The sequence below is a fragment of the Ictalurus punctatus genome, chromosome 11 (assembly GCF_001660625.3).
Source record: "Ictalurus punctatus breed USDA103 chromosome 11, Coco_2.0, whole genome shotgun sequence".
Taxonomy (NCBI): Eukaryota; Metazoa; Chordata; class Actinopteri; order Siluriformes; family Ictaluridae; genus Ictalurus; species Ictalurus punctatus.
Window position 1 is genome coordinate 1,236,368 of NC_030426.2, and position 20,117 is coordinate 1,256,484.

The 20,117-nt window shown below is 42.2% G+C and overlaps 1 protein-coding gene across 8 annotated transcripts in view; it reads left to right on the top strand.

Moving 5' to 3' along the window:
• The window catches only part of LOC108272118 (uncharacterized), a 131,122-nt gene that overhangs the window by 2,864 nt on the left and 108,141 nt on the right, over positions 1 to 20,117 (top strand). For 4 of the 8 annotated variants that reach the window (XR_008397165.1, XR_001813995.3, XR_008397166.1 and 1 more), the window contains exon 2: positions 2,932 to 3,008. The exons of 2 other annotated variants lie outside the window; for them this stretch is intronic. The gene's annotated coding sequence lies outside the window, so the exon portion shown is untranslated. Of the gene's footprint in view, positions 1 to 2,931; positions 3,009 to 10,689; positions 19,588 to 20,117 lie in introns of those variants that run through there. 2 more of the 8 variants (XR_008397167.1, XR_008397168.1) reach the window with 2 other exon arrangements.

Genomic DNA, 20,117 nt, shown 5'->3' on the forward strand with positions numbered 1-20,117 from the left:
CAACTGTTAGTGTCAAAGTGCATGTTTCTACAATCAGAAAGAGATTGTAGAAATTTAACCTGCATGGTAGGTGTGCCAGGAAAAAACCTTTGCAAGACTACAGTTTGCCAATCAGCATATAATCAAAGACCAGTGAATAATATGCTCTGGACAGATTAATCAAAGATAGAGTTGTTTGGCCACAGTAACAGCAGGCGTGTTTGGTGCAGACCAGGGGCGTTTCTAGAGTTTGATCACTATTGGAGCATAGGCCCCCCAAGAATTTTATGGAAGTACATAAACATTTCTAGGTGGGTTTAGGGGCATTCCCCCCACCCACAATTATTTTTTTTCTGCAAAAACCAGCACCAAAGCGTTAAATTCCGGTGACTTTGGGAGTAGTATTTATTTATTTATTTGTTTGTTTTCTTTAAACATATTAAATAACAAATATAAATAAGTATTCATAAAAAAATAATAATAATAAGTATGTGCTGCAGATCATTGCATTAGTTCAATTTTACATTTTAATTTACTGTAAAGGGCTTTGATAAAATTGCCTATGTAAACTTTTTTTAGGTATCAAAACTGGTTATTGTTTGGTTGATGACAATGACAAATTCCATATTTTAATACCTTGGAACTGTTTTATCATGGTTATTTTTAAACCATTACGCTACTAACAACATTAACTTCATCAGTGCAAGTTTACATTTTATTTGATACTTGAACATACCTAATTTCTATTAAAATTCCTGAAATAAATACACATAGGTATACACTCTGCTCAAAAAGAGGAGAAGAAATAATTTTCTGAAATAAAAAATACAGAAGTGACTTGAAATAATTTGTGTATAAGACAACAAATATATAAACATTTTCATTGCATTTAAAATCCACCCTCTCCAATCCTGGTCCATCAGAGCCCCAAAAACAAATTAATTATGTTTTGTTTATACAAATTCCAGACTGTGTAAATACTGGAAGAGGCCACTGAAGCTGAAATTAGCTTCTAAACCAGGGATGGGCAGTTCTGCTCCTGCAGCATTTAGCTCTATTTATAGTCAAATACACTTGAAAAATATAACCAAAGTCTTCAGGATTACTTGAAAATTACAGGCAGGTGTGTTTGATTAGCATTTTTGTGAGTAAACAAACCTACTAGCCCCCTAAGTGAACAAATCACTTCAAAAGGTCTACACTGATGATATCTAAATCACATTGTTTTTGGCACAATGCCAAATTAGAAGAGATAAGCAAGCATTCTTTTAGCAATTAACACACTAGTATTATCGATTAAATCTGTGCCAAGTAAATTAGATGTGGAAAATGGAATGTCCTCATTCAATTAAATACAAATTTACATACTACTCATTAGCACAGAGATAAGCATTAATCTGGTCGTTACCTCTCCTCAGCTCCAATGTCATATTATGAATGAGTTGACTGCAAGTGGAGGTTTCCACGGTGACGGGGAAAAGTGAAGGGATTACAAGCACATTGAGGGGGAGGGCATATGATTGAAGAGGATGCACCGGATATTTTTGCTTCAGCTGGCATTACAATAAACCTTCATGGTTTAAATAATTAAAATGATGTAAGTGATAACGTCCAATGAATAGAAAAGCATATTTTCAGACATTTTACTGGGGATCGTGCCCTGGAAAAAAGGGTGCAGCGATGCCCTTGGCCAAAGACAGCTTTTCAGGAAAAGCACCTTATACGAACTGTGAAGCACGGTGGTGGAAATGTTATGGTTTGAGGTTGCTTCACTGCCTCAGGGATTGGACAGCTTGCATTCATTGATTCAACTATAAATTCTGCGTCATATCAAAGAGTGCTTGAAGATAATGCGAGGCCATCTGTCCAAAAGTTGAAGTTTAACTGAAAGTGGACCTTTCAACAGGATAATGATCCTAAGCACACTAGCAAATACACCAAGGAATGGCTCAAAAAGAAGAAATGGAGGGTTATGAAATGGCCTAGTCAATGCCTGGAATTTAATTCCATAGAAAAGTTCTGGGGGGATTTGAAACGGGCAATACAAGCAAGAAAACCCTCAAACATCCTGCAACTGAAAGAATACTGCATGATAGAGTGGTCAAAAATTTCAGCAAGTCTGGTGGACAATTATCCAAAATGCCTAAATTAAGTTTTTTCTACTAAACATCATCATAACTACGGTCAAGCATGGTGGTGGAAGTGTGATGGTGTGGGAATGCTTTGCTGCTTCAGGGCCTGGGCAACTTGCAATAATTGAGGGAAACATGAATTCTGCTCTCTACCAGAAAATCCTAAATGAGAATGTCAGGTCTTCAGTCTGTAAACTGAAACTCAATCACAACTGGATTATGCAGCAAGACAATTATCCAAAGCCTAGAAGTAAGTCCTTGTCCTAGAAGTAAGTGAAAGACTGATCTTGAGTTATCGGAAGCATTTGGTTGCAGTTATTGCTGCTAAAGATGGTACAACCAAATTTTAAAGGAGTGATGTCATGATTTTTAAACATTTTAAACATTAATTATTTTGTTTATTGGGTGTAATAAAATAGGTTAACAGGCTTTAATATTCAAAAAACATTATTTGTCAAATAATGGACATTAATGCAGTACATCTATTCCCAGGCTGCCTGAAATGCTCTGATTTCACCAAAGCCCCTCCTTCCAAAAGCACAGAGTGCTCTGATTGTCCAGCTGACCCACTGCATTATGATTGGCTCAAAGCCTCACGAATGTGTTGGAAAAGTAGCTTTAGTTTTAACCTTAGCCTCCAAGGCTTCTAAAGCAATTAGAGCTACTAAGCAACATGCTGTCTGTTTTACCATATCAGTTTGAGCCTGAGTCCAATTAAAAAAAATGCAGATCAAGCGGAAGCAAGTTTGCAAACATGACTTGAGCACTGTGAACGATTCACAGTGGTACATTTTTATTTTGTAACTCTCTTACCTTTCAGATAGGATGTAAATTCCAACCCCACTGGCAGGACTAACGGAAGGGACATAGGTACTCATGCAATATATCTTTGGAAAGGTAGGATTCTTATGATTCGCTTTATGTAAACCGTTTCAAGATACAATCACAACAGCAGCTACAATCAATGTCAGACCACTAACATACAAACAAACACTTTGAAAAACTGAGACAACTTAGCAAACTTTAGCTAGCATGTTAGCAGAGGTCTATAACTGGGCCACAACACAAAACTCTGCATTTGAACAGTCAATAGCAGAGACTTCATAAAATAATCAAACACACTTACAGGTTCTGATTCAGAAGCGTAAGATTGTCCGAGCAAAGTGGGAATCGTCCCACTTTTCAGGAGTACCCTTTGTGTGTAGCCTGTGTTGTACTCGCCTAGGTTCAGGAAGCTGTCCTCCATAAAATGCACTGTGCACAAGCAAACGTTTGGGTTGTACTGCTCTGGAACAGCATTATAAATAAACAGTAACCACTGATTTTATCAGGCTAAACAAAGAGGTTTTGCTTTTGCACCGAAACACACAGTGTGGCGCCTGAATTCACTGAAGCCTCGACTGAATTTCAATGAACTCTCGACTTTGGGTGGTATTATACTGATTATGGAAGTAAATCTGGACTTCATAAATGTGTGTGTATATATGGAAAGGGAAATAGTTCAACAATGACAGGGGTGAGTACGAATTCGGAATTCGATGGAGTAGGACGTGAAGTTGGAGGCTCCTGCTGATTTCGATTAAAATTGTAATTAATTTGCGCTTTTCTATACAGTAGATTTTGACTTATTCTACTCCGTTGCTTTGTTTGCACTTTTAATTTTGTGCCACGTTAAAATGTCTGGAAAGAACATGAAAACCCGTGGTAGCATTCAGACACAACCGAGGCCTAGTGTGCGCGCCGCGAGCGAGTCCCCTTCTTCTCCTGAATCTGCGTCGCTGAGCGGTGACCCTGACTTCGCTGCACTCAGGCTCGAGCTGCTGGCTTCACTGAGGAAGGACATCGCCGATATTTTTTAAAAGGAGCTCCAGGAGACTCTCGGGGATGCGCTGTCTACTATCCAGCTTGACCTGCAGGCCGTGAAAACACAGCTGGCTAGTGATAAAGTTGCTACCGAGGCTACCATATCAACACTGAAAGGTACTGTTGTGGAAATGGAGCACGCTCTCTCCAGTTGCACCGATGACATAGCACACATGAAGATTACTATCGAGTCTCTCAGTGCAACCGTGACTCAATTAGAGAATAAATGTGAGGATTTGGAGTCGAGGTCACGGCGCAATAACGTTAGGATAGTCGGAGTTCCAGAGGGCCCTAACACATGTACAACTGCTGCTGTAGCGGCCTTGTTAAAAGAGGCGTTTGGTCTGGAGAAGGAGCCGGTTTTGGACCGGTCCCACCGGACCCTTCAGCCGAAGCCCAAGCCTGGTGAACGACCACGAGCTATTGTGTGCAGATTCCACTATCACGGTGACTGTGTTGGCATTTTACGCCGTGTGAGAGAGCTCCAAAGGATTAAAGTGTGGGATTTGACCATCTCCGTTTTCCTTGACTACACAGCCAAGATAGCCCGGGCCCGGGCCGCATTTAACGAGGTTCGGTGTCAACTTCGTGGTATTGTGGGCGCTCGCTATGGAATACTTCACCCACCTCGGCTTTGCATTACATATAACCGTGTTCAGAAGGATTTTATTTCAGCGGAGGAAGCAGGAGACTATGTTAAACTCTTGATATCGGGGTGAACTGCGTCACCTACACAGCGGTGTCTTTTTCGCTCTTCTTTTATTTTTTGCCCTTGGCCTTTCAGCTCTACAGTATTCGGATTTTTATTGAAGATATTGTCGTTGCATTACTTCGCCTAGATTTTGTGGACTCACTCCTCTTAAATCTACTTCTGTATTAATGTGGTTCTCTGTTTTGATGCTCTGACTGGGTTAGAGTTTCAGTTTATTTAATTTTATTAGTGTTATCTCCTCGGGTTTACATGCTACACTGTTATATTATTTGTTACAAGTCTTTAAAAGTTAAGGACATTATATTTGTTATTGTGCGCAGACTGTTTATCAGACTTGAAGACAGTAGGGGCTTTTCTCTTACTGGAAATTTTTGTTTTGGTAATTTTGTTGGTTAGTTCAGCTTACTCTCCGGGTTGTTTTCACATTGTGGACAACTTTTGGTTATTGTGGGAAACACTGCTGTCTCCTTTGTTTTATGGAGACTTTGGGTGTGTGTGTGTTTGGGGGATTGTTGGGGGGAGGGGGAGGAGGTCCCACTTCGGCTCTAATTTGCTATTTATATCCCTACAGTGAGGGAAAAAAGTATTTGATCCCCTGCTGATTTTGTACGTTTGCCCACTGACAAAGAAATGATCAGTCTATAATTTTAATGGTAGATTTATTTTAACAGTGAGAGACAGAATAACAACAAGAAAATCCAGAAAAACGCATGTCAAAAATGTTATAAATTGATTTGCATTTTAATGAGGGAAATAAGTATTTGACCCCCTCTCAATCAGTAAGATTTCTGGCTCCCAGGTGTCTTTTATACAGGTGACGAGCTGAGATTAGGAGCACACTCTTAAAGGGAGTGCTCCTAATCTCAGTTTGTTACCTGTATAAAAGACACCTGTCCACAGAAGCAATCAATCAATCAGATTCCAAACTCTCCACCATGGCCAAGACCAAAGAGCTCTCCAAGGATGTCAGGGACAAGATTGTAGACCTACACAAGTCTGGAGTGGGCTACAAAACCATTGCCAAGCAGCTTGGTGAGAAGGTGACAACAGTTGGTGCGATTATTCGCAAATGGAAGAAACACAAAAGAACGGTCAATCTCCCTCGGCCAGGGGCTCCATGCAAGATCTCACCTCGTGAAGTTGCAATGATCATGAGAACAGTGAGGAACTACACGGGGGGATCTTGTCAATGATCTCAAGGCAGCCGGGACCTTAGTCACCAAGAAAACAATTGGTAACACACTACGCCGTGAAGGACTGAAATCCTGCAGTGCCCGCAAGGTCCCTCAAGAAAGTACATATACATGCCCGTCTGAAGTTTGCCAATGAACATCTGAATGATTCAGATGACAACTGGGTGAAAGTGTTGTGGTCAGATGAGACCAAAATTGAGCTCTTTGGCATCACCTCAACTCGCCGTGTTTGCAGGAGGAGGAATGCTGCCTATGACCCCAAGAACACCATCTCCACCATCAAACATGGAGGTGGAAACATTATGCTTTGGGGGTGTTTTTCTGCTAAGGGGACAGGACAACTTCATCGCATCAAAGGGACGATGGACAAGCCATGCACCGTCAAATCTTGGGTGAGAACCTCCTTCCCTCAGCCAGGGCATTGAAAATGGGTCGTGGATGGGTATTCCAGCATGACAATGACCCAAAACACACGGCCAAGGAAACAAAGGAGTGGCTCAAGAAGAAGCACATTAAGGTCCTGGAGTGGCCTAGCCAGTCTCCAGACCTTAATCCCATAGAAAATCTGCGGAGAGAGCTGAAGGTTCGAGTTGCCAAACGTCAGCCTCGAAACCTTAATGACTTGGAGAAGATCTGCAAAGAGGAGTGGGACAAAATCCCTCCTGAGATGTGTGCAAACCTGGTGGCCAACTACAAGAAACGTCTGACCTCTGTGATTGCCAACAAGTACTAAGTCATGTTTTGCAGAGGGGTCAAATACTTATTTCCCTCATTAAAATGCAAATCAATTTATAACCCTTTTGACATGCATTTTTCTGGATTTTTTTGTTGTTATTCTGTCTCTCACTGTTCAAATAAATCTACCATTAAAATTATAGAATGATCATTTCTTTGTCAGTGGGCAAACGTACAAAATCAGCAGGGGATCAAATACTTTTTTCCTTCACTGTATGGTTTACTTTATTTAAATGGTTAGTTGTAATATGGATCCCAGCATAGCTGGTACAGGCACGCCTTTAAGATTTATTAGTTGGAACGTCAGAGGTATGGATAATCCTGTCAAGACATCTAAGGTTTTTACACATTTGAAACGTTTAAACTCAGATATAGTATTTTTATAGGAGACTCACCTACGTATTAAAGATCATCATAGGTTACACTGCCCTTGGGTGAGTCAAGTCTTCCACTCAAACTTTAATTCGAAGGAAAGAGGGGTCGCTATTTTAATTGGCAAAAGGTCACAGTTTTCGTCCACTAACGTTATTGCTGATGTGAATGGTAGATATATTATAGTTGCTGGTTCTCTAATGCAAAGACAGGTGTTGTTGGCAAATGTATACGCTCCAAACTTTGATGACATGGAATTTGCTAATAGATTGTTGAGCAATCTCCCTTTCTTAAATACTCACCTGTTGATTTTCGGGGGAGATTTAAACTGTGTTTTTGACCCAAACTTAGATCGGTCTAATCCCCGTACTCTGAATCAATCTGTTATGTCTAAAATATTTTCCGATTTTATGCGTCAGAACGGTCTTGTTGATTCCTGGAGATCCCGTAACCCCTCTCTTAAAAAGTTTTCTTTCTTCTCCCAGGTGCATCATTCCTATTCGAGGATTGATTATTCTTTTATAGACAGCACTCTTGATTTTTGTGTAGTTTCTTCTGACTATCTGGGTATTGTAATTTCTGATCACGGCCCTTTACAATTAGATATTCATCTTTCTATTTATAAACGTAGCCCACTGCCTTGGAGATTTAATTCTCTTCTTTTGGCAGACAGTGAATTCTTTGAGTTCATTTCCACTTCTATTGATGACTTTCTTTTCTTCAATCAGAATGACTCCACCTCTTATTCATTGTTATGGGAGACACTTAAATCCTATATCAGAGGGCAGATTATTTCTTACTCCGTTCTCTGTAATAAAACGCACACTGCTAGTGTTAATGAACTCACATCTGCGATCATTAACCTCGATCAGAGATATGCATTGAACCCTTCTCCAGAACTTCTTAAACAGCGTCTCAACTTACAGGCAGAATTTAATCTTATTTCGACTAAAGAGACGGAACGCTTGTTACGTGCTTGTGGTTCATATTATGAACATGGCGACAAGCCGAGTTGTTTACTGGCACATCAGCTACGGCGACAGGCCACTTCCGGTCTCATACCTAATTAAAAACACTTATAATATTGTCACTGCAGATCCCATGGAAATTAATGCTACTTTTAAATCGTTTTACTCTTTGCTTTATAAATCTGATTTTCCTACACACAATCCTAAAGTGAATGCATTTCTTCAAAACCTTTGTAACCCTGTTATTGATTCGAATACTGCCATGCAACTGGACTCCCCACTCTATCTTGAAGAAATTTTAAATTCAGTTAAATCTATGCAATCCAACAAAGCTCCTGGCCCGGACGGGTCTCCAATTTAATTTTTTAAAAAGTTTATTGGAAAATTAGCTCCATTGCTTTTGGCTATGTTCAACTAATCCTTGGAATGTGGGTCTTTGCCTCCAACTCTGACACAAGCCACGATAGCTCTCCTTAAGCAGGTAAGGATCCAACCTCCTGTGGTTCTTATAGACCGTCTTATAGAAGCTGTCTCTGCTTAATGCAGATGTAAAGGTGTTGGCGAAAGTAATGGCATCTCGTTTAGAGAATGTACTCCCTTATATTATATCTGAAGAGCAGAATGGTTTTATAAAGGGATGTCAATTGTTTTTCACTACCTGTTCACTCTTTAATATAATTTATTCAAAGCATTCGTCTGAGCTTCCTGAGATTGTGATTTCTTTAGATGCTGAAAAAGCATTTGATAGGGTTGAGTGGGAGTATTTGTTTGCAGTCTTGAGGAAGTTCGGATTCGGGGATAAGTTTATTTCTTGGATTAGCCTCTTTTACTCATCCCCTAATGCCAGGGTTCAGACAAACGATATTTATTCTGATTATTTTGCTCTCGGACATGGGTGTCGCCAAGGCTGTCCTTTATCACCTCTGCTTTTTGCTGTCGCTATCGAGCCTCTGTCTATCGTATTAAGATCTTCTCCCTTGTTTAAAGGAATAGTTCGATACGGTGTAGAATACAAATTGTCGCTATATGCTGATGATTTGTTATTGTATGTAAAACCGATCCTATTGCCTCTATGCCTGCTGTCTTGGGTGTTCTGGAGACCTTCGATGTTGTCTCTGGTTATGAATTAAATTTGGACAAAAGCGACTGTTTTCCCATCAATACTCCAGCATTTTCTCTCCAACAGTCAGATCTACCTTTTCAATTTAGTCAGTCAGGGATTAAATACCTAGGTATCAACGTGACACGTTCTTTATCTAATCTTTTATCAGTTAATTTCACTCCCCTTATCTCAAAGGTTAAATCCAACATTCAGAGTTAGGTAACCTCCCCCTTTCTCTAATTGGCAAGATCAATGTCGTCAAAATGAATATATTACCAAAGTTTCTTTTCTTGTTTAATTATTCTTCGATCCTAAATCATTCTTCGATTCATTGGATAAGATATTTAGTACTTTTATTTGGGGTGGGAAGCAACAAGGGTTTGTAAATCTTTATTGCAGAGAGATGTAGACTTAGTGGAGGACTTGCATTACCCAATTTTCAATTCTATTACTGGGCTGCTCACATCCATAAACTCTGCTACTGGGTTAAATCTCCTGAATCTTCTTGGTGTAAATTGGAACTATCTTTTTGTAGGGAATCCTCTTTACCTGCTTTACTTTATTCCTCTCTACCTACAAAACTCTCCCTCTATACTGATAATCAATTTGTCCTCAACACACTTAAGACTTGGTATCAATTTAGACGACAACCATCTATTTCCTCCATTGTGTTTGGACTCCACATTTTCAGTGTGGTATGACAAGGGCATTAAACAAGTTAGAAATCTGTATGCTGATGGTGTCTTTGATAGCTTTGCCAATCTGTGATCTACTTATGACCTCCATGTGACGCATCTCTTTCATTATTTTCAAATTCGGAATGTTGTCCTAATTGTCAGATGTCAGATGTTTTCCTAATTTCCCCTCTGTGCCTCCTGAACAGGCTTGGGAAAGCTTGTTTTCAAACAATCCACATCAGAGAGGAATGATTTCTAGGATTTTATTCTGGCGTTGGGTAGTGAGGCGAGCACCAAAATTAAGAATGCGTGGGAAACGGAGTTAGGAGTACAGATAAGTGAAGAGTGTTGGGAACATGCTATAGAGAGGGTACAGTCTACCACCTCTTGTGCTCGTCTTGGACTTATCCAGTTCAAAGTTTTACACAGAGTCCATCTGTCCAAGTCGAGACTTTCTGTAATATATCCAGACGTAGAGGACAAGTGTGATAAATGCCATGGCTCTCCCTGTCATCTTGGCCATATGTTTTTCTTCTGCCCCGATCTCCATGGTTTTTGGTCTGGTTTCTTTACCATTATGTCCACTATTCTCAGGGTAGATTTAAAACCTTGCCCATTGATTGCTGTATTTGGGATACCTGATGCCTCAGTTCCATTGAGCTCGATACAAAAGGATGTTATCGCTTTCACATCCCTTATAGCAAGACGTTCTCTACTGTTGCATTGGAAGTCTGCTAAATATCCATCTATCTCCCAGTGGCTAAAGGACGTGATGTTTTTTTTTTTAATTTGAGAAAATAAGGTATACGATGAGGGGTTGTACCGACAAGTTTTGTTTTATATATATATATATATATATATATATATATATATATATATATATATATATATATATATATATATATATATATATATATATATAAATGGGGGGGGGGGTGTTTTCGGTGTTTGTACTTTTTAATTTTGTTTTCCTTTGTTAGTATACAAAGAAAAAAACTGTGAATGATTGTTGCTGTGTGTCAGTCGGTTTGTGTTTCTTCTCAATAAAATGACAAGGGTATTGTTACGCCACGGCCAGCAGAGGGCACTGCGGTACGGCCGCTGACTGGTCACGTGACTCTTTTGTTTTCCTTCACTTCCCGCTTGGACACTGAGTTAAGTTTATGTCTCTGATTTGCCACAGGTGTCCATGTTTTGAGTTAATTAGGTTTGTTAGTTAAACCCCCCGTTTGACTGCGTACATCGCGCGGTATTAAAGTTGGTTCAGTTCGTCAAGTGAGGGAAGTATCCGGATATATGCTCATGTGTAGCATGCTAGCGGTCGTAGCTAGGGGACCAGAGTGAGTATAGTCCGTAGAGACCGCGCTCCCTGTGTTTGTTTCTGTTTGTTTGTTTCTTGTTCAAATAATAAAGACGGTGACCTGCATCCGCCTCCAGTCTCGTTCCGTGACAGGTATAAATATGAGGTAACACATAGGCCTATCATTCATAACAATGGGTAAGACCAAGGAATACTGTGTTGTGCAGAAAAAGGTGGCTTCACAAAAGTATTGAAAATGCCCATTTTCACCATCATGGCAATAATTAAGACGTTCCAGTCAACTGGAAATATTATGAATTAACTTGGAATTGGACGTGTGTCTATATTGTCTCAATGCACTGTGAAGAGGATGGTTCGAGTGGCCAAAAAATCTCCAAGGATCACAGCTGGAGAATTGCAGAAAGTGTCAGAAGGGTCAGAAAGTCTCCAAAACTACAATCCGAAGTCACCTACATCATCACAAGTTGTTTGTAAGGGTTTCAAGAAAAAGGCCTCTCACAAAAACAAAAATAAACATCTTCAGTTTGCCAGACACTACTGGAACTTCAAATGGGATCGGGTTCTATGGTCAGATGAAACCAAAATAGAGTTTTTTGGGAATAAACACCAGCGCTTTTTTTTTTTATGTGCACACAGAGAGGTAGCCATATGGAAAAGTACCTCATGCCCATGGTTAAATACGGTGGTGGCTCTTTAATGTTTTGGGGCTGTTTTTCTGTTAGAGGACCTGAACATTTTGTTAGGTTACATGGCATCATGGACTCTATCAAATAATAACAGATATTAAATGAAAACCTGACTGCCTCTGCCAGAAAGCTTCAAATGGGCTGTGGTTGGATCGTCTAGCAGGACAATGATCCAAAATATACATCAAAATCAACACAAAAATGGTTTACCGACAACAAAATCAAGGTCCCATCCCAGTCCCCTGACTTGAAACCCATAGAAAATCTGTTGGAAGGATCTGGAGAGATTCTGTAGTCAACAACCTCATCAGGCATTGTAGTAGAATACTATAGGAGAAGACAAGCTGTTATCTTTGCAAAGGGAGGTAGCACAAAGTATTGACTAAAAGGTGCCAATAATTGTTGCACACCTATATTTAACAAGTATATTTTTTTGGATAAACCTGTTTTGTTTGCAATCGTTTGCTATCAATGAGAGCAGAGTATTTTTGTGAATTTTCTTACAAAAGATCAAAAGGTTAAACAATGAAGACAATTTTTCACAGCCTTCTTTGCTCATATTTACCAAGGGTGCCAAGCAGTGTGCCCAACCCACACAAACGTTGTCTTGGCAATGAGGATGCTGAGGCCTTTACCCTATTGCACTTTAATTACCATTTGTACCACATATTTCTGTATTATTTGTGTGTTGCTGCAGTTCTGGAGGTACACACAATGTAAATCACTGTCATTGGATCAGAAACACATGAAACATGCCCTGAATATGGGTCACAATGTGTCGAGCCACAGAGTGAGTCGTGGAGGAGGACTACATTCACACTCTTTCCATCTGGAGCTATAGTGGGGTGTATATACACACTTTTCCAAGGTACAGCCAATGTGAATCACTGTCACTGGGTCTGAAGCTCATGAAACATGCACTGAATCTGGGTCACAATGTGCAAAGCCAGAGTGTGAGCCAGAGAAGCAGTGGGGGAGGACTGCATCTCACACTCCTTAAATCTGGAGCTGTGCTGCAGCAGATTACAGAGCATGCATTACTAAACACTAACATCAAATGGGCACACGTTACAAAGATTTTTCAGCACACACAATGTTCATTGTAGAAAGTACATATATCAATATATTTAATGAAACATTAGTCTCACTCCCCTCCCAGCCCAATGTGAAACAATGTTAAGTTATTGTTTTGGAAACATCTAGAATATTTCTGGTCTGGTGTAACAAAACATGTATAACAAGTAGTTCTGTTTTATGAATAAAGTCATACGAATGATATGGGTTTCATCCACGAAACAAATATTTTCATATTAGGCTTGTGTGATATTGATTTTTCCCTGTTAAAGATTTACCATTTAAAAAATCTTGTCATCTGGAACTGCTTGCCATCTAGTGGCAATCACAAAAACTCAGCTGGATGCTGGATTTTAAGGTGGTTCTGTGGTATTGAATAGTAAGCAATAATAAATAAATAAAGAAATTATAAACATTGCAGTACATTTTCAATCTAGTTATTTTACAAAGCTGTTATCACATGTCCACATGGCTGACATTTTTCACTGTTGATTGGCTGCTTCATGCATCTGACCCCTTAAAGGTGCAGACGAGCAAAAAAAAAAACCCAAACAAACAAAAAAAACCCCACAGCTTATTTAATCACCTTCTAATTATAATCACCATTAACATTACTTGTAAAGTGGTAGATACACTGTACACCTATTTAATCTTTTTTAGGTCAAAATGTTCCTGCTTTATTCTGTTGCATGCCATTTTTTTTCTATTTTTTTGGGCACAATGTTTTGGTGGTGTCCATAATAAACAAGTTAACTGATGTTAAGTATATGCTTCTTTAGTGTTAGCTAAACTGAACATATGTTGATAGATTTTATTTCATATTAATGAACTTAAAGCATTCTCCATTTATCTTAGCAATAAGTGAGTCTAACAAGGGCGTGTGAGATATGAGGAAGGGGTTGGGCTTCAAGCTTTTGTTGACTAATATTGGAGAATTCAAAACATGTATTTCAAATGTTAACACGTAATTACAGATTAATATGCTGGTTGACTCAACTGTTTCACTGGGGAGAAAAAAATGCTCTTTTGGCATATACGATTATCTGCCTAAGCCTTGTACTGCCTGTTCGCCTGATCGTCTGACCACTGCCTGCCTTGTGACTACCCTTTCTGCCTGACCCTCGCATTTCGAAATCATTCCAAACTGTGCTTGCTTCCGTCTCAGGTACTGTAGCATAACAGATTACTTTGCCGTGTTTTAGAAGCAGCAGGTGAGCCAGAATGGCATCAAGCCTTAGACAGCCACGGAAGAGCGAAAAACGTCCACGAATACCAGCTATCTATCCTAACGGAGCAGGTGGCTTATCTGTCTCAATCCATGCTATGCGCTCCCCTGCGCAGTTTCCTCCACTGCCGATGCCGGAAAGGTATGCTGGAGAGCCAGAGCAATGTAAAGGGTTCCTGCTACAATGCTCTCTGGTCTTTGCCAGCTACCCGGACATGCCGGATCACACACTTCCTGGAGCTTTTAACTGGACGCGCTTTGTTATGGGCTACAGCAGTGTGGGAGCGGGAGGGCGGCACTATCGTTTCGCTAGAGGAGTTCATTACACATTTCCCGCATTCCTTTGATCACTCTCCCGACGGATGGGAGATGGGAAAGGAACTCATGAGAATAACGCCGGGCACACGTGATGCTGTGGAGTATGCTCTCGAGTTTCGTACCATCGCGGCAAGGAGTGGATGGAGCAAACCGGCCCTCAAGACAGCGTTTTGTCAGGGACTGAACCCAGAGCTGGTGAAGGAGTTAACCTGTCGGGATGAACAACTCTCCCTCAACTTCACGATTCATCTGGACCGATTGCGCCAGACCAACCGCCCGGCGCTGCGTGAGCCCCATGTCCCCGTGCCCCCATGCCAGGAACAGCTGTGGAACCCATGCAGCTTCACGAGGAGGAGAGGGAGAGGCGTCGCCGAGAGTTCCGCTGCTTTTACTGCAGAGAGGACAACCACCTCGTCCATCAGTGCTCTCTCAAGACGCCTCTCAAGAGTGGGAACAACAGAGCTCGGCACCAATGGTGAGTTCCAACCAATTACGTACTACTCATGTATTCGTGCTACTTGTTATGATCGAACACTCAGGGGTGTCTACTGTGCTCACAGCACTGATTGACTAAGGAGCAGCCGGTAACTTCATCGATCAGAGAACAGTGCACGACCTAAACCTTCCCGTTCGTCCCCTACTCCAGCCACGTCACATCCAGTCCATCGATGGGTCCCCCGTAGGAGGAGGGATCATCTCTCACTCTACAGCACTTCTTGTACTCCAGGTCAGTGCCCTCCATAGTGAAACCATAGTCCTTTACGTCACTGTCTCAGCCCGGCACCCCGTCATTTTAGGCCTCCCATGGTTGGAGCTCCACAATCCCCAGGTTTCTTGGGCGGACAAACAGGTCATCCAGTGGTCTCCGTACTGCCACAATAACTGCCTGCAATCCCCAGTTATCCCAGTGGCAGCCACGACAGTGGAGAGTCCCACTCCACCCATTCCAGTCCGAGTTCCTCCCGAATATCATGACCTCATGGAAGTATTCAGCAAGGAGAGGGAGAGCAGATTACCACCACACCTATGATTGCACATTTGAGCTCCTACCAGGAACCAGCCCACCGCGAGGTCGAGTGTACCTGCTCTCTCAAGCCGAACATCAGGCCATGGAGGAGTATATTCATGAGGCGCTCCAACGGGGATATATCAGACCTTCCACGTCTCCCGCCTCAGCAGGTTTCTTTTTGTGGAGAAGACGGTAGGCAGCCTTAGACCATGCATAGACTACCAGGACCTGAACCAAGTTTCTGTTAAGTAGAGTTATCCCTTGCCACTGGTACCCGCAGCCCTCGAACAACTAAGGTCAGCGATCATCTTCACCAAGCTGGACCTACGTAGTGCCTTAAACTTGGTCTGCATCCGGGAGGGGGACGAGTGGAAAACGGTCTTCAGTACCACCTCAGGTCACTATGAATATCTGGTCATGCCTTATGGGCTCTCTAACACCCCCTCAGTGTTCCAACGTCTCATTAATGACGTTCTAAGAGACATGCTGGGGAGGAGCGTCAACACGTACATATACTTTGCATCCCTAGAGGAGCATGTCGGCCATGTCTGGCAGGTTTTGCACCGTCTCCTGCAGCATAAGCTTTACGTAAAGGCCGGAGTTCCATCGACACATGATCTCCTTCTTGGGATATGTCATCAGCCCGAAGGGGGTCACCGTGGACCTAAGTAAGGTTCAGGCAGTGGCGGAGTGGCTCATGCCACGAACTGTCAAGGAGTTTCAGTGGTTCTTGGTGGGGGCCATCCTATCACAGAGATTAGGAGACAAACCAAAACTTCACCCCGTGGCTTTCTTTTCCCGTAAACCATCCCCAGCGGAACGCAACTATGACGTGGAGAACAGAGAACTCTTTGCGGTCAAATTCACCCTGGAAGAATGGAGGTATTGACTGGAGGGCGCCACACACCCGTTTGTTATTTTCACTGATCATAAAAACCTGGAGTCCATCCTTTACTCCAGGCGCAGGAGAGGCAAGCTGGAGTACCTTGTCGACTGGGAGGACTATGGTCCAGAGGAGCAGTGCTGGGTCCCACCATAGGATATTCTGGACCCAAACCTGTGTAAGGACTTTCATGCCACTCACCCAGCGAAACCAGGACCCCAGAGGAGGGGTAGGCCTAGAAAGGACTCGGGTCCTGGAGTGAGCCCTTTTTAGGGGGCTCTGTCATGTTGTAGTGAACCAGCAACTACAATTCCCAGAATGCAACACAAACTACCAACATTGCCGACGAGGACTACACTTCCCATATACACACGCGCGCATCTTCTCCGGAGTTCTGATCACACACACGTACACATGCGCGCGCGCACACACACAGTATTTAAGTGACAGTTAAAGCATTACTAGCTTGCGAAGTAAACGCTCAGCAGCCTCGTCTCTGCCGTGAACCAAGCCTTAGTTTCCATATTCGCTAACCTGGTTTTGATATTTGATAGTTTCTTGACTACGATTATCTGCCTATTACTGCCTGTTCACCTGATCATCTGACCACTGCCTAACTTGTTTCTACGCTTTCTGCCTGACCCTCTCATTTCAAAGTCATTCCTACCTGCGCTTGTTTCGTCTCAGGTACCGTAGCGTAACACATGCTGGACAAGAGCTGTCTCTCCAGTGGAAATAAATCTCCCACACACCACAGAAAACTTCCATTTTTTCCACAACTGCATTATGAAAGATCACGATTCTGGGGGGAAACCATAAACTAGCCTTGTTTATAACCCCGTGACCTCAGATTATTCGGTCATTATGGGGAATGAACAGCAAGGGTATTCAGCTATGCCAAAGGTGGTGGAGGGGCTTGCAAACTACCTCTCTCCATTGACGGCAGGAAAATTAAAGCCACCTCAGCTTTGGTTGGCAAAGCCTATGCAGCAGCAGGTCTTCCTTGTGGGTCACTGCATACAGTGGCAGTTTTGTAGGCCTACCAAGCAGACCTGCTGAACGAGCTCGACAACGGGGAGGGAATTAGGACAAATCCCTGGTGCAGTGAAGCTGCCACTGCCGCGGGGCAGTGGCAGCTTCACTGCACTAGGGATTTGTGTCTCCGGCAACCAAGCAAACAGCCCATCATATGGACTATTCAATGGGTAGTTTGCTTGTAGCGGAGAGGCAGATATGGCTCAGCTTTTCAGAGATGAGGTATAAAAGGTAAGGTTTCCCTGCTGGATGCCCCTGTTGAACCTTTCAGTCTGCAAGGTGGAGTGGTTCGGTGGAACGGCATCGCCAACATCTAAGGAAAAACCCCTGAGAGTAATCAGTGTCACATGGCGATGCCTACATGCTGTGAAAATTTAGAGGTGTCCCCGGCTTTTAGCCTCGGGTCACAAACTTGGGGCATCTCCTAATCGCAAGACGGTAGTGACAGGTGCCTCCCTCACAGGCTGGGGCATTGGGGCAACTAATTCTTCTCTGGGCAGAGGGAAAGTTTTTGTCAGTGAGTGCAATGTACATTCCGGGCAACCGAAATGTGGGGGCAGACATCCTGTTGGGGCAGGGGCTGAGGCCTGGGGATTGGCGAGTCCATCCACAAGTGGTAGAGTCCATATGGCAGAGGTTCGGCCAAGTGGAAGTGGATGTGTTCGCCTCCAAGGAGACAACACACTGCCGACTGTGGTTCACCCTCACTCATCCCGCACCATTGGGGCTGGACGCCATGGTGCACACGTGGCCGAGGTCACGTCTGTATCCTTTTCCCCTGATCGCCTTGCTCCCACAAGTTCTAGCGAGAGTTCGCCAAGACCGTCTACATCTGCTGCTAGTAGCACCTTATTGGCCAGCTTGAATATAGTTCTTAGAGATAATATGCCTGCTAGATGGCACTCCTTGGGAGATTCCCATTCACAGGGATCTACTATCTCAAGGGTAAGAGTTGATTTATCACCATCATCTGGAACTATGGAAACTGGGTCTGGCCCCTGAGGGGCACCAGTTCATAGATTCTTGTCTCTCAACTGAGGTTGTAGAGACCATGTTGAACTCTAGAGCATAATCCATGAGAAAATTGTATGCAATCAAGTGGTGACTTTTTGTCTCGTGGTGTGAGGAACATCAGTTAGACCCAGTAAACTTCTCAATAGCTACAATCCTGGAATTCTTACAAGGACGTTTCTCAGCAGGGTTGGCTCCTTCTTCAATCAGCATCTACGTGGCCACCATTTTGACCTGCCATTCCCCTATTGATGGAGCTTCTGTGGGGCAACATCCTCTAACATAGAGGTTTATGCTTGGTGTCAGGCAGCTGAGGCCCATGTGCAGATCACGCATACATTCCTGGGATATTTCTGTGGTCCTGGAAGGCCTGTCTGGTGCCACATTTGAGCCCTTAAGCCCTGTTCACACCGGAACGATTTTTGCAGAGTGAAAAATGGTCCGTTTAACGCCTCAATGGTCGTCACTGGGAGTGTTCACACCCACGTGTAAAACACGTGGTGTCAGAGCTTAATTTTTTTTTAACGTCAAGGGGTTAATGACCAACAAGATTCACGCTTTTGTTCACATGCCCGGAGCCGCTGAAGTTACATGAATGTGTGACGTGATGGCTCGAGTACAAAACTGTCTTACAGATGAAAAAGAAGCCGAAAAAGTAGATGAAGAAGATGCCAGCACCCACCATTTTAGTGAGTGTGCATGAGTGACATAAGTGAAATAAAATGCTCACTGCTAATAAATTCCTTCTGCCTATTGTAAGGATCCGGCTAGATCCTCTTGGGTTTCGCAGGAAAGTTGATATAACTCAGCCGGACACAAAGTGAAAGTGCTGTTCTTCGTTTATTACACTGCAGGATACCATAGGCTTACGCATGGTTACAGGTCGGTCATTAGAAGAGGATTAACAGAGTAAACATCCCGAAGATGATACATTAACGTGAGACAGCGTGTCAACACCACGATGTATAGGTCACAGAGAGGGAGAACAGGGCGGCGACCACACCCCTTGACCCCACATGACATCATCATAGCCGATCATTACAGTACACACATAAACAAGGTATCCTTTGAATGTACTAGATTCAAAATTACACACTAAGTACTAAATAATCTTTTATGTTGTGGCTATTTTTTGATGACACTAAAATGCAAGCATATATTCTAAATGATTCATTTAATTCTTTCAGTGTTGTTTTCTACACTAAATATCATTGTTTGTTTCTTTGTCTCTTCCCTGCAAATGATAATCCGCTGATTGACAGATTTAATTTTCACCTGACATATATATGCATGTAAGTATTCTTGATCTCTTAATTAAATAGCTAAGTGCCCCATTATTGCAGCTTTGTATTATCATAATGACCACAAAAAATACTATTCATATTCAACACTTCATCAATTTGCAGGGCCATTATCATTTTTGGGCAAACCAATAGTTGCCTTATACTCATTACCTCCCAAAAAAATAGCTTAAAAAAACAAAATAATCTTGGTCTTCCCAGAAGTATGTGAATGCTATTGCTGTGACTTTGAATTAATTAAAGTAATTACTTATTTAAAGAGTATACTGTTTAAAATTCAAACTTTAAGGGTAAATCCTTAAAGAAGTATTTATCGCAGTGGCCAAATCACCAAATACCTTACATTTTGCAAAAGTGCATACGTGCTTTAGCGAATTTGCAAAAAGTGTGTGAACGGCTTAAAGATGTAAATATTGGCTCTCTTCTTCTTCTCAGTGATAAATGGGTGTCGGAAACAAAGTTGTGCAGTGCCACTTTATGTACTGGGGTATTTCTGCTTTTCAGTAAGTGCCATCTACTGT